We start from the raw sequence: 15,907 nt of genomic DNA on the forward strand, positions 1-15,907 counted from the left end.
ACTATGAGAAGGAAATGAGATGAAGGGGAAAGGACAGTTCCATTTCAAAGAGGGAAATCACAGCTGTCATATTGCTTTGTGTCGTGAAACAGAGGTTGCCAAGGGTCAGGCGTAAACCCAAGGACCCCCCCACCCCCCAGGCTGCCTCTGATCCTTTAGAAACCCATTCAGGATATTCAGTAGCTTTGGTCTGCTTTCATCATCCACAATGGGAAAAAGCAGACGTGGAAACAGACGGTGAAGGCAGAGAGCAAGTGTGTGCGCATGTGTATAAGCCAAACGTCCTTGCATAGAGACACAGCTGTGAGAGAGAGCTTGGGGGGAAATTAGTTATTTTATTTTCTGTTGCACTGGTCTGCTCATGGGACTGATTGAACTGTCTTTCAATCTAAAAAAACACACAAAAAAAAAACACATACCTAAACCAACAAGTCTATATATCAACAATATCAAAGTTGTGCCAATGAACTACATTAAAAAGGATTACTGATTATTATTTTACCATTTATTATGGTGTTTTTTATTATATTGATGCAATTTAATAAAAACAGGGTACTTTGTCCCAAAATCACAAACAAACATAAAATATATTTTGGCTAAAGAAAATGATGCCTGTTTTTGTACCATTAAAGGGGTTGTATAATGCCCTTTTCACAAGATGTACAATAAGTGTTTGATGTCCCCAGAATGTGTATGTGAAGTTTTAGCTCAGAATACCCAACAGATATTTTTATATAGCATGTTAAAATCACACAATTTTTTGTGTTTGTCCCTTTAAATGCAAATGAACCGCTGCCCTCGGCAAAGAAGGCAGAGCTTCAACAGCTTGTGTCCTTTTACCTCACACAGACTTTTAGCCTTTTATGTTCAAACGGGAGTCAGACAATGATGGAGAGACTCAAGAAGAAGTGACAACATGTAGAATGCAACAGGACATTTCTGAATGGTTAGTTGATGAATTTATGTACTGTAGCTTATGTGTAGTTATCCTCTAGTCATTGATTAGCATATTCTGTCATGATAATCTATAAATCCTGTTCCCGGGGCGGAAATTTTAGGGTTGGTGATGTCACTAACCCAGGAGGAATGTCGTGTAGTCCCTACCAGCCGTTTATTGTAGTCCTTAAAAAGCAATTTCTTTAAAAGAAAAATATCTCCCTTTGCTTTGAACTTTGAGCCTTATAACTTTGCAGATTTTGTTTATGCTTAAACGGCAACATTACACACTAACTAAAGTTAGAAAAGTGATATTAAGATATTTTGAATTGTGAAATTGTCTTGACAGTTCAGCACATTTTCTCTCCAATTCACATTACTGTTGTGCATTTTACTTTTACTTTTTTTTGTAAAAGAGCACTGCAGTGAACACATGATTTTTGCAGGCCAAGCCGGAAATTAGCATCACCCTGGTTCCCTCAACAAAATCCCAATATTTTCATAAAAAGTATTAGATTATTGGATTATTGCAGGAAAAAAATATCTGTGACCAACAAAAGTTTATGATTCTTACATGTTTTGTTCATTACAATAATCTTCACAAACGAACACAACTTTTATGAATTTTGAAGCCCAAATACAAATCGCCAGCAGCAAAATGCAAAGCGTAGGCTATAAACTATATGGTCGCATGATATTATGGCGTCACAATCACTAAGGTTCAGACAACTCTTTTAGTCGTCACTAAAAAAACATTTCCCTGAAAGTTCGAGTTGGAATATTTTGTAAGAACGTGAGTTATACACAACAAGGCTATGAAAGCGAACTAGTGAGTAGATGAGTTTTCCTGTTTGGCGTGATTACTTTAATGTCCCCTATAACCTCTGTTGTCCCTTTAAATCTAAGGTGGATTGGGCCTTTTCTATGGCTGGGCCCAAGAACGTGATTGATCCAGTGGAGGTAAGTAATTTATTCTCACTTACATTAGGTAATATGTTATTGTTACATAAACTTTCACACATTTTACAAGTTGGACTATTGCCAGACTAAAATGTGTGAAATTGACGGAAACATTTTGTAATATGAAATATAGGCAAGTAGGCAACCTTTCAATGCTAAATAAATATAAATTTACGACAAAATTACGTTTTATGCTCTATACTATAAAACACAGTGCGATATAAAAGTAATATGAGTGTTTATGTAACATGATGAATATTAGAATGTTTAGACCAGTGTTTACTGTAAAAAACTGCTTGTGAATACGTAGATGTTTATAATGTGCTAAACAATAAATGTTTCATAGAGTGAATGGTCTCTGCAAGCACTGTAAGTTTGAGTCAATTAAGATGTGCATTTGAAAAGCAAAACACATCAAACATTACATGTTTTTATTCCAAACTCACTTCATAACATCAGTCGAGTATTTGAAATAACTAGGGGTGTGACGAGATCTCATTACACAATATTGCCATGACTGAGTGTGAGGGTGAAATTAGCATAAGAATATGCCACCACTACATTCACATTACATTACGATGTCCACCGCGGCACCACCTTCACTTTCGTTTGGCTATTTTCATAAAAATAAAAACCATTGTAAACTATTAAACATCTGCTCTACTCATCCAGTATGAGTTGCAGTCGCGTGTCGCACACAGTGCAGCAGGAATCATGGTTCACTGATCGCGTGACGATGGCGGATGATTTGTTGCACAACAGAGCCAAGACTAAAGCCCCGTTCACACTGCCAGCGATTTTGTTGCTGTGTGTCGCTAGTCTCTGTACTGTGAAGTCGCTTGTGGGCGTTCATAGTGCTGTCGCTCTAATGTGACTGGTAGACTGCACGTCTGGCCATATCTATACAAAATACCATCACAAGTGATATATACAACTATATCATTTTAATTTGACTAGGATTTAGGCTCAAAAGAAACAGTATGCTGTTGGGAGAGTGTTTTTATATTACCACAGCAGTGTTCAGTGGATTAAATCATTAACGATCGATCAATCAACAGATTAACTCATACTGTCATAAATTACTAAAACGTCATTCGAATTTGACAAATAATAAATTTTCTTGTCCCTAATAGTCAACATAATGCAGGGGAAACTGTAAAATGATCTGCAGCAGTGCTAAACTTGCATCATAATTACAACACTCGAACTAAATGTGTGAATTAAACTCACTGAGACTGTCGACAGTTTCTTTTCCATGCATCATTTTATTATATCCATGTATGTGGTTACAGTCAAATCATATAAAACAGTGAAATCGCCCTCGAACTCTTCTGTCTTGCCTGCACTCGAGACGGTAACGTGAGCTGAGCTCCTCTGAAAGTCTTCTTTCCTATTGGTTGTCGCTCGCGAAAATCGCTTCTCATTTGCATAAAGTTGAAATTTCTGAACTTTTGTTGCGCGTCTCGTGTCGCTTGACACGCCCACATTCTGTCGCCAACGGTCACTGTCGCTCGTGTCGCTGGAAGTCGCCAGCGCTCCATTGAAATGAATGGGATCATGTCGCTTTGTCGCTGCGTGTCGCTGGCAGTGTGAACGGGGCTTTATGATAAATGTCATATCTTAAAATGCGCGCTCAGCACCACCGCTCCCTATACACAGAGTACGCGCGATCGCGAATCCGAAAGTGAAACTCGAACTCCCTGATATGCGCAAATTAGGCTGAATACAATAGTCTGTCTCCCAATACCCATCTCTGGACTTTTTAGTTGTGGCTATGGTCTCGGTTTTGGTCTCTGTTTGCACTTTGAATATTGAGAGAGTACTGTAACATCTGAAGAACGACAGGCAAGGGAGGCTCCGTTTCTAACTTTTTATCAGAACGCAAGAACAACTGTACACAAACGCACCAGCCTAATGCCGAGTTCACACTGCACGATTTTCAAAGTAGTCGGGTAAAGGCCCTTGCACACTGAGTCCGAAATTTGCATCCGAAATTTTCGCACGTTAAAAAATAAATACGACCTCACGTTATGTCAATCACGCTTGCATACTGCCTCCGAAACTTTCGTCCGTCATAAAAAAATTCGGATCGGGTTCAATTTTCTGCGTTTTTCGCATCCGTAGCAAGCATTTTGAATGGTGTTTTGACAATTCAAAGCCACCGAATCACGAATACAAAAAAACGCATACGAAAATTTCAGACTCAGTAGTGTGTGCAAGGGCCTTCTTTTGACACTGTTCTTTTCACACTGCATGACTATCTGGGGTAACATTCAGTTGCTGGTGTGTTCACACTGCACGATGGATCTGCGACAGGGGGTTTCACACTGCATGACTTTACAAAAGAAAAAATCGGCGACAACTTCTGTCTGGTCCGCAAACTACGTTTCACCACCAAACACACGCGAGAAGTGATAAGAAAATAACGCAAGATCACGCGTGCGTGAGACCGGAGCTCTCATACGAGACTTAAATTGTTATAAAAAATTATAGCCTGCTAGAAGATTGCGATCCAAATTGGCCGCCTGCATTTCCCCCACAAAAATACGTTTTCTGTAAAGCTGTATTATTATTATTATTATTATTTTATGCAGCCCCACAAGAAGGCACGCCAAACCTGGTGTTCTTCATATTTTTTTGTGAATTTTAAATCACAATTTTAACCAAAAAAGAAAAGAAAATCACAATTAGTCATTTTCTGTAGTATGCATTATTAGTATGGTATTTACTGAGTTTGATAATATAATTTATTTATTTTAATATCAGTCTAATGCATTAAGCCATGTTAGCGTTTCAGAGCGTCCAATAGAAGTCTCATTTCATTGGCTAGGCGCCAACCAATAAAATGGCTCCTTTGAACACCCCCGCTCCCTCCCCCCTTTCTCTCTCGCCGCCACTGAGTTGCAAGTGCACAAGTTAGTTTTGCACCTAATATATCGCGAAAATAGTAGCAAAAGTCAAGGCGCGAAATTTGAAATTGCAGTGACAGATTTGAGAAGTTGCAAGTGCCTAATTGAGATTGTACTGCGAATGTAAGAATAAATACAAATATATATTACAAGTTTGTGTCTGTCATTGTATTTCTGTGAATGGCATTTTACACATTTGTGACTTCTTGTCTGATTCAGATGTCAAATTCAGAATACAGGTTTGTGATTATTGTCTGCGAGAGTAAATTTCAACATTCAACAGATTTTTATTTTACAGGTTTTCACATTGGAGCTGTGAGTGTAAATGTTCTCGTACAAGTACAAATATTTATTGTACAAGTTCTCAAATTCACATCTACATGCCCTCGAATTTTGCTAATCTTTTACCTTCATAGGTTGAGCCGGTCAGTACCTGGATGGGAGACGACCTGGGAAAACCAGGTTGCTGCTGGAAGAGGTGTTAGTGAGGCCAGCAGGGGGTGCTCACCCTGTGGTCCGTGTAGGTTCTAACGCCCCAGTATAGTGACGGGGACACTAGACTATCAAAGAGCACAGTCCTTCGAATGAGACGTTAAACCAAGGTCCTGACTCTCTGTGGTCATTAAAAATCCCAGGATGTCCTTCGGAAAAAGAGTAGGGGTTTAACCCCCGGCATCCGGGCCAAATTTGCCCATTGACCTCTGTCCATCATGGCCTCCTAATTATCCCCATATATATATATATATATATATATATATATATACTGATTGGCTCTATCACTCTGTCTCCTCTTCACCAATAAGCTGGTGTGTGGTGGGCGTTCTGGCGCAGTTCTGCACATTGGTAGTGGTTGAGTAAATCCCCCCTTCCATATGTAAAAGCGCTTTGAGTACCTAGAAAAGCGCTATATAAATGTAATGCATTATTATAATTTTTTTTATTATCAGCAAGCTTCTACATGAATATGGCAAAATAAAACACTGACTACTGAAGGCAATTTTCATGGCTAAAGAAAAAAAAAAAAAAACAGAGAAAGTCTCTGTGTTTAGATCAGTGTGTTCAATAATGTGCCTTTTTGTCCTTTATGTATTTTTGGATTATGCTGTGTTGTAAATAAAATACAAACAATCAATAAGCACATTTTTTTATATATTTTTTTATCTCCTCACATTCTTTCTCCTAGTCCTATTCAGCTGATAGGGCCATTAAGGGAGGGGTCTTTGTCTTCCCAGGTGTGAAACATTTTCATGATCATTCACGCCTCCCTGCATACCGGCTTTCTGACACAAAACATTTCTTAATTTTAAATCAATATATTGTGTTTTATGTGAATGAGTGGGCAGGATGATTTTCACATAGTTTTGAAGAAAAAGTGCTAGGCTACAAGATCCAGTTCTCAAAAGTCTTGTGAACAAATATTCAGTATGGGTTATATGGCCTTTTATTTTCACAAACCACGCATGTACAATGTTATAAGTAACAGAAATAAGCACAAATGTTAGGGCATGTCAGAACACTTCCAGGACTTAGAAAACACCTCAGACCCCAGAGGGTTGATGTTAAAGGACAAGTTCGGTATTTTACACTTAAAGCCCTGTTTACAGATCGTATCTGATGAAATAGAACGGTTAAGATTAAAATTTGGACACATGCTGCTGTCCCGAGAATTTTAGGTTTATTTCGTCTTTCGTCTTTAGGTTTATTAGGTTTGTCCAACTCCATTGACTTAATAGGATGTGCTGTGAGACCGCAGCACCTTTACGGTATTACTCCGCCGCTTCTTCTTCTGCTTCTTCTGTGTATTCAATGAAATGCCCGTGGTTTGCTTGCATTTGGCAAAGGTGCATTATCGCCACCAACTGGGCTGGAGTGTCTATTATTCAAGCTCTCAACGGAAGAATCACGGGTGTGATGCGTTTGGCAAAATAGGTCCACAAAAGCGAAATAAACCTAAAATTCTCGGGACAGGAGCATGTGTCCAAATTTTAATCTTAACCGTTCTATTTCATCAGATACGATCTGTAAACAGGGCTTTAAGTGTAAAATACCGAACTTGTCCTTTAATCAAACAAGAAAAGACAAAGAGAAAATCCCTCATTGCTCTTTAGTAGATTTAGTAGGATTAAGTGTATATAGTGAAGACTATGCATTTTTTTTTTTTTTTTTTTTTTACATTTGATTACTGTCTGTTGATAAAGACAGTTCTGTTTTTCATTTTTATTATTTATTTCACAGGAATTCTATATTTGTTAAGCTCTAAACTGATTATCACCTGTTGCTTGCCAATAAATAAAGAGTTGTCAATTCATGATACTTTCTCATGAAAGAGCATTTCTCATAATTTTTTTTATACTTTATACAAGTTTTTTGGATTTTAGTATGAATATGTTAGCCTTACTGTTATCTATAAGCTAGTGTGCTCCAAAACAATGACAAAATTCGCATTTAGAAGATAAGCATTAAAACCTTGCTGTCTCTCACTTCCAACAATTTGGATTAGGTCTGGGCAATATGGCCAAAAAATCATATCTTTTTGGTACTTTCTACATTTTTCTATTTGGATAAAGAAAATCTGTATTTTTTTTTTTTTTTTTAAGTCACATCCTGCCCGATGATATCCTACAAACAATGTTGATATTGACGGATATGGAAACAAATATAGTGAATGTAATGTAGGCTATGCAATATATTATGTGCAAAAAGGTGGTTAAAATCACATTACATTCTAACATTGTAACATTACAATCTAAAAACAAAAATAATACTTTTGTTTTAAATTGACTAAAGGCTAAACTAAAAATGAAAATAAAAACAAAAGCACAAACTAATTATATTAGCCTGCATTTGATTACCCCATTATAATGGTCACTCCCATAAAAATATACTTACTTGTAGGTTTAAGATTACACATGGCACATTTATTGTCTTCAACAACAAATATTTTAGCAATATGTATATTTTAGTCAGAATTATTGCGCAACAATTCTATTGTTTGGTGTGCACGCGCGCGGCGGCGCTCATTCACAGAAGCTTGAATTTGATTTATCTGTCAGTCAGCAACAGTAGTATCTGTCAGAGCAGACATCTTTAAACTTGTTAATTACATCTTCCCAGTTATTTTGAAGCCCTTAATAGAAGCTTTTGTCATGTTTAGGACAAACTGTATTATGTACTTTCACTGCAGCAGCTCACAATGCATCCTCCGCTATTTTTCAGATGTGCTCGTATCAAACTACTGTATCGATATAAACGGTATTGCCTCATTCCATATCGTTTCTAAAAAATAAATAGATAAATCATACAAACTCGATATACCGCCCAGCCCTAATTTGGATCAATGATTTGGATGACATCACACTGCACTTCAGATTCTCATTAGATTTTCTGTCCAATCAGATGCTCTCTAGTATCTAAAGCATCCCGCCCCCTACACTATAAATAGACAATGAAGCTGTGCTTAAAACCGGTCACTCTACAAACATTTACTATTTCTACATGGTGAATGGCACATAGAGCACTATATAGGGGATAGGGAACGATTCAGACCGTGTAAATCTGCTTTCCATCAGAGACGAAAGAGCACATAGCAGATCACATGCGCAAGTTGGAGCATATGATCGGACACACTTGAATTCTTGAATGCTGTATTTTAAAGCGATATGTAGGAGATTAGGAGGAGAACCGGTTAGAAATTAGGAGGAAACTGCCGCTTTGCCGAGCTCAACGGCTCTGGCCGAGCCGTGATATAAACGAAATATAATTGTAATTTTACAAGTAATGTGTTACAATACTGATCAATAATATTGTTGAATATTAAATTAAATGTTCCCAACTAAGCAAGCCAAAAGCCAATGGCCAAAAGACAGTTACTTTTTTTAAAGTAACTAATTGTGTACCTTTTATGGAAAGTAATGTTACACGTTACTTTTTCTCACCTGGGCTGGACTTTCTTGTTTTTAATAACAAAAAATTATTAATACATTTAAAAAATATATATATATATATATTTTAAATAGTTAAAATCCCTATTTGTGGCAGATGTAAAGTCCCTTTCACACCAAAAGTGAAATGATCATTTAAATTTTCACACCAAAAGTGAAACGATCCTTCGATGATCCTGCGCACACAACACTTCTGCACCTTACTAGCAATTTCTCTCAACATGGGGACAAGAGAGGTTTAAGTCAATAAATGGGAAAACAAAGTAACTTGAGTTGCTTATTTGAACAAGTAACAAATATTTTATTGTAAATTTGAAATGAATGCATTACTTTACTAGTTACTTGGGAAAAGTAATCTGATTACCATATTGATACAGTAAAGAAATGGAAGAGATGGAACAACAAACAAACAACTGGAGGCAGCAACAACAACTGATGCTTACATTGACAAGACTGTGTGTGGAGGTTAGGAACAACTCTAGTTTTAGTACTAGTTTTAAAGCCGGACAGCAACAGACACTGGACAAAGAAAAAAACATTCTACTGTGCATGCATCAACTGCACAATATCAAATGGAGCATATTTTTAAATGCTATGTTCGGCTATAAGCATATACTAAGAGTAGGGCTGGGCGATAAATCGATCATTTTCAAGATATAATTCTTCTCGATAAAACCATAAATAAAGAGTTCGATAAATGTTCAATATAATATTTAAATGCCACAAGTGGAAACGAAACAGTGCAACTCATTTGAACCGCACGCCACATGGACCATTTATTCGCTCAGCTCAAAGTTCAAACGGCAGCGCAGCGCAAGCTTACTGAAGCAGATGCATTTACTGGCTGATCGGTCTCAATTAATTTACTAAAACTCAAACCGCCATTTAAATTTTGCCATATGAAAATGAGGTTGTTTAAATTTTTACAGATTTAAAAACAGTTACTGTTTTTGTTAATGAACATAAATTTACATATGCATCCCAACTTAAGCTACTGTCAAATGTGCATTTCTAAAAGAGAAAACATGTAATATTATTAATATTGCAGCCTGCACTGCAAACTGTGCTGATGATACATTGTCAGGCAACACAAACCTGTATCATGACTAGAAACAATATCACTCAATTCTCAATTCAATTCTGCAAATGCAGAAACTAAGAAATACATTTTCCCTACCCCTAGTTCATATACTTTGGGCTGACTAATCTTAACACTGAAAAAAAAACTGCACGCATCTCCTTTAAGATGTTATAGCCAAGTGTGTAGAATTACATATAACCCCATTCAAAACTAAATAAAAATCGTTTTAATTGCACTGTTAACAAGCAATAAACATTTAAACGCATTTACAGCCTACGATAGGTTTCACTTGCTTATTCCCTGACCTTCATTCAACTCACACTTTATAACTCAAATCACTTTATTATCTCACTTTATCATCTTACATAAAAATTTAACTGCTGCCCCTGGAGTAAACTCTTCTGTCCTTTTCAACTAACCAATAACAGAATTACCTTAGTATGGCTCAATTTGTCTAATACCAATTTCTGTTCAGCAAGGGCAAATTATTAGATAAGTTTTAGCCACCATCATGCCATCCTCAAAAACGTCATTAGCCAGGAACAGCAGGGAAAAGATTAGAGCAGGAGACGATAAGAACAGACATTTGCTGTTGATGGATCCAGCTCAGCCAGGAGGCATTTCAGTGTTTTCTATCCTGGACGTTCCTTGTTAGCAGAATAATAAGTTGTGTAATTGAGCCATTCGTTATCCCTGATGTTTTTACTGGTGCGCAAACTTGCACAGTCACTTTGTAGATGTTTGGAGGTTGGAGGTTTGCTACATGCACAGTACAAAATAGGAAGAAGACTAGTGTTTTTAAGTGTAACTTGAGGATACACATAGGGTTAGGGACTTAAAATTGAATGAACTTTAGTGCTTGTTGGTTAGGTTAAATCAGTTTAAACAAGCTGAGAACAGCAAACCACCTTGGAATTGTTTAAGCAGTTTTTGGATGTTACAATAAGGTAATAATATTTTCTTAAGACACAAAATTTATGCAAAAACAAAGCACTTTGAAAAGAAATCACATTCGTGTAGCAATAAGGGGAAACAATACAGTTCTGGGCTCTGAGTTTCCACAATGAGGTGAAAATGAAAACACAAAAGACATACAATAACAGAACCAGTCCTGAAGCCTCTTTCCACGTGTAAATGAGATATTAAACCTAAAGCAATAGCTCTATTGCTTGTTTTTAAGGACAATGGTAATTGTCTAATCTAGGAGAAAATTATTTGCATGTTGATCTAGAAAACAGTTTAAGAGCTCACCATACCAAATGCTCAAAGGAGTCTTCTGAAAAAGCTAAAGATTAATTCATACTTAATGCAGACCTTTAATACCTTCAATGCCAAATGAGTGCTCTAATCCACATATTTTGCCTTTAAAGTTAACATGAAATCAGTTTTTATTCTGTTTTATTTACCACAGTATTATGTTTGATTCACCAGTGGACGTTATTTAGAAAATGCATAGGTGAATCATGAAGAAACAACATGTCTTTATTGACAATAACTTGCTTGCTCCATCTCTAAAACAACTTTCCTTTAAAGCTAACATGATGTAGGTCACCTAGCAATAAGGACAGAGCAAATAATGTTCTCCAATTAGCTATTTAGCCATTGTTTTGAGTACATGTTGTAGGTAATGCCATCTTTCTAAAATCTTGTCAAAACCTAACGATAATTTAATGCCAGATAATGTTAACATAATAGAGGTTATAACAAAAAAAACAAAATTGTTTCAAAGCAGCTTTACAGTGATAAACAGGAAAATGATGATCAATGATCCAAACAGAATTAATTCTGTTTTAAAGCAGCTCTAAAAACTGTTAATTGTTCAATTGAAGTCAGTTAAGTGTTGATTTAGCTCAATTCAATTATGAAATTTGTTAAATTCAGCAATAAAACAGCTGATGCAGAAAATCCAGATGATGTCATCATTCAGCTCAGTTCAACTCTCATCCAATAGTGCCAGTGCAGTTGAGTCAGGCTGGCGACACAAGAGGGGACTGATGGGTGCAAGGCTTTATAGGATCGCACACCGCCAGTCTGACCCTCTTGGGACCCAGGAACGGAGGAATTTGCTCTTTTGACAATTTGGGTACCGCTAGATTCTGGAGAGCCAGCGGAGCGGTAACCATCTGAAGAGCTCGTCCCCCCCATCCCTGGTTGAATGTGTCAGGGACGTTTGGTCTTACTTTTGCCACCTGGCTTGGCAGTGTCTGACACAGGCTGGGCGGCCTGCCTGCGGCTGGCTCTGCGCTGAGGCCTCGTGACGAGCAGGCGGAGGTACTGCCACCGGCGGCGGGCTGATGGCAGCAGCGGGCTGACGGGGCAGGATGTGCCGGATGGCCTCCGTCTCCGTCTGCGCTCACTGGCCTGAGGGGGGAGACGAGGATCCTACATCCAAGATGCAGCGGCCGCCGGACACAGGTGTGCCGCGACAGACCGCTCCACTGGAGGGATAGCCTCGTAAGCCTTCACCGCTCCTCCGTCAAGGGTAGTGAGGGGGAAGGAGCTATCCAGGCAGTTTCTGTTAGTAAAAGGTGCTGTCCATGACGTAGTAAGCTCTCCAATGCACTTCGGGAAAGGAAGGCACTGGGACGGCGGCCTGAGAACCAGCACGGCCCGCCCCGAGAAACCAATTATCCAACCGAGACTGAGCGGGACACGGTGGAGGGTTCCACTCGAGCCCGACAGCCTTGGCGGCCCGTTTCAGCATAGCTGACAGCTGAGGATCTGGCTAGGGCAACGTTAAACTCTGCAGCTGAGTCTTCATCTCCAGAGCTGAGCTCACCCTCCGATGCTTCAATCGGCATCCTGTCATCTGGAGGGACCCCGAATGAAACGTCTGGTCGCTCCAGAGAGACCAGCGTGCTCAACGGGGGACTCCGTCGGATGCGGTGTGATGGAGGTGTGAGGAGCCCACAGAGAATGGTTACCGGGCGTGAATTCCATCACTATCCTCCGATCACCCATCCCACATGGCACCCTAGGGTGGGGCGTGGTAATGGGGACTGCACCTTCGTGGACGAAGGCGAGTCTTGACCTCAACACCGAGACAGTCATATTCCCACAATGGGAACATGAACCATCCACAAAAGCTGCTTCAGCATGCTGTAAGCCCAAACACGTGATTCAACAATTGTGACTGTCAGAGGCAGACAGGGAACGACCGCATCCAGAAACGCACGGGTGGAATGACATCTTGAAAAAGACGCAGACACACCCGTGTTGCTCTTTCAGGAAATGAAAAAACCCTCACCAGTGCCGGAGCACAGAAGGGAATGAACACGGCAACACTGACAGAGATGGTGCAGCCTGTACCAGTGAAGCACTCACTCTCTTCGCCCTCAACAGGCCGTCAGACAAACAAACACAAACAGAAATGTGATGCTGTTAAAACAGCAGTTGAGAGCTCAGAAAGCTTGCGACCACCGCTGCACTCATGCTGTAGAACCACCAGCACCGGGAGAGACTTCCTGAAGAAGCACCAATATACTCGCTCGTTGTAATATAACAACACTCTTGAGGACCGAAGACCGATCGGCTCTGAAGCGAAAGACAAGTGGTGCGTGCATCCACTTCCGTATTTATACCCGCGCTGCGGGGCGGAGCGTGGATGCAAAGCTTGCACGCCAATGTGTGCATTGGCTCGTTTTAACAATACTCGAAGATGACAGGCTCCCTAAGCGTGATCCCATTCAGTCGACTACATCGAACATGAACGACTGAAAGGGAACCTAAGTTCCAGTTTAAATTGTTATGTTCTTGGCTAAATAAAATAATTTCTGCAAATTTTTGCTGTTTTGTGGCAGAGCCCCACTAAAATATTCATCCAAAACAATGATCTCTAAATAAACGGAATCAATTAATAAATTGTAAATGTGTTCAGCATTCTGCAACAAATATTTTTCGGATTTTATAGACTATTTTAAGTCATAAAATGAGCAGGGTATATTAAAATTGAACATATGGCTTCGGCAGGCATGTATTATGATACCAAGCGGGGCAGCGGTTCTCTGAACTCTTACTAACTCTACAGTGCTCCACAAATTTTCCAATGTAAATCTGTGGTGAAAAATGGAACTGCAGTGCGCTCTAATTGAGAGCCATTGGGGCAGATTTCAGACTGCCCCACTTATTTATTTAAACATTATCTTATGTAAACCTTGCTTCAGACCAAGACGTTATCAATCTGCTTCAGCTATGTGTATATTAGTCTGCATCAGGTAAGTAACTAGTTGGCATGTCTGTTCTTCCTATGTCGAACAACATATCAAATTAATGAAAGTATAAATCCTTTAGTTTAATTCTGCTCATGTGAATAGTTTGGTTGTGTTTGTTTTATGTTTGAGAATAGATGTGACTCTTTCTCACTTGAATTCCTCTGCAACTAGTAATATTCTAAAGCAATTCTCAGAGGCAACAAACACTACATTATGGCAATTCTAAGATAGCATTCTCATGTGCCGTGACTCGTGTGTGCTTAAAGCCTGTCAATCAACATTAGAGCACCACCCTCAGGCTAAAAAACGCAACCTCTGCCAAAAGTGTTCAGCGGTTAGAATATAAAGCTTATAAAATGTTTATGATAAACTAGCGCCTAGACCTAGAATCTGTCCTACCTAAATTGCAATGTAGTCAAAACACCTTTTGTCCACATCAGTCTGGGAGTTGCTTTATTGAAAAATACTTAGACTGACTAGGGACATGAATATCCCATCTCACAATATGATAGAGTTTTAACTATTGCAAGATCTGTTTTTGCATTGCTAAAATGAGCATTTACATATAATTATAATAACAGCACATTTGCATTGAGTATGAACGGGCAAGCACAGCACAAATTTTTTAGTCATCCAACAGTTTTCCATGGCAGAGTCTCAGAGAACCAGATTCATGATGATAAAGGGATATTCTCCCATAAAATATAAATGGAAAAGAGGGTGGATTATGGCTACAGTGATAGACGACGCATAGATGACCTGGAATAAGCTGGAAATTTCTGTCAGCTGGTTATATCTTGTTATGATTATGTGTGGCTTTTTCTCAATTTTAAAAATGCAAAGAATGGACTTGAGTTCTTGTGGAGAACGGTCTTGCTATGCTACCTTGAAAGAACGAACTCGGAAGGACACAGAACGCATATTTGTGAGAACTGAAATGTGCTGTGATCTTGTTGCTGACTGTCCACCCAAAAATGAAAATGCTATCATCAGTTACTCACCCACGTCATTCCAAATACTTTTGTTCATCATTGAAACACAAATGAAGATAGTTTTTTAATGAAATCTGAGATTGAAAGTGTATTCACACTAAACTCTGACACTTCAAAACGTTCATGAAGAGATTGTAAAAGAAATCCAAATGAATCTAACGGTTTAATCAGTCTTCTTAAGAGACACAATCACTTTATATTATTAACAGATTTAATTTAGGCTGTTATTCATTGATCAGCGAACATACATGGAGTACTCAAATTTGATAAATGGAAGCTCAAGCATGCTTGAGCAAGAACCAATGAGGTTCATTCTTGTGTGTCACACCAGCATGTTTAAGCTTCTGAAAGATCCAATGAGGTTTGTAATTGATGAAAGAATTTTTATTTGTGGATGAACTATCCCTTTAAGTAGTGTGACAGCACCACCCAATGCACAATAAATAACACATAACACCACAAACAAATGTCATAACCAACTAAAATATTTACATTATTTACATATAATTTTATCTTTTTATTTTACCACATGTAAATGTGTAAATGAGTATGTATATTTAATGTGTGTATTTCATGTTTTGTCAAAAAAAAAAAATTAATAAGCCGATAAAATGTACTGCAGGCTTTCTCCAGGTCATTATTTATTATATTATTTAATAGAATTCTGTGATTACTAACACTTCTCTCAAGTCTTCATTCGACACATCATCAATATCAAAACACATCCAGGTACTTTCATGCATCAATTCAAAAACAAAACAAAACAAAAAAACCTAGGAGCTTGCTCATGCAAAACTTGCAGCCGCAATGCTAGCGTTGTGAATGGTTTTCAGGGTGTTGCTGTGCATTTGCGAATGTGTTTCCGAGTGGTTGTTGG

General features: G+C 38.5%; 1 protein-coding gene across 3 annotated transcripts in view; it reads right to left on the reverse strand.

Annotated features, from left to right (window-relative positions):
* acot7 (acyl-CoA thioesterase 7) overlaps positions 1-15,907 on the reverse strand; it is a 113,677-nt gene that overhangs the window by 68,800 nt on the left and 28,970 nt on the right. The window lies entirely within an intron of this gene.

This window comes from Leuciscus leuciscus, assembly GCF_965113295.1.
Source record: "Leuciscus leuciscus genome assembly, chromosome: 13".
Taxonomy (NCBI): domain Eukaryota; kingdom Metazoa; phylum Chordata; class Actinopteri; order Cypriniformes; family Leuciscidae; genus Leuciscus; species Leuciscus leuciscus.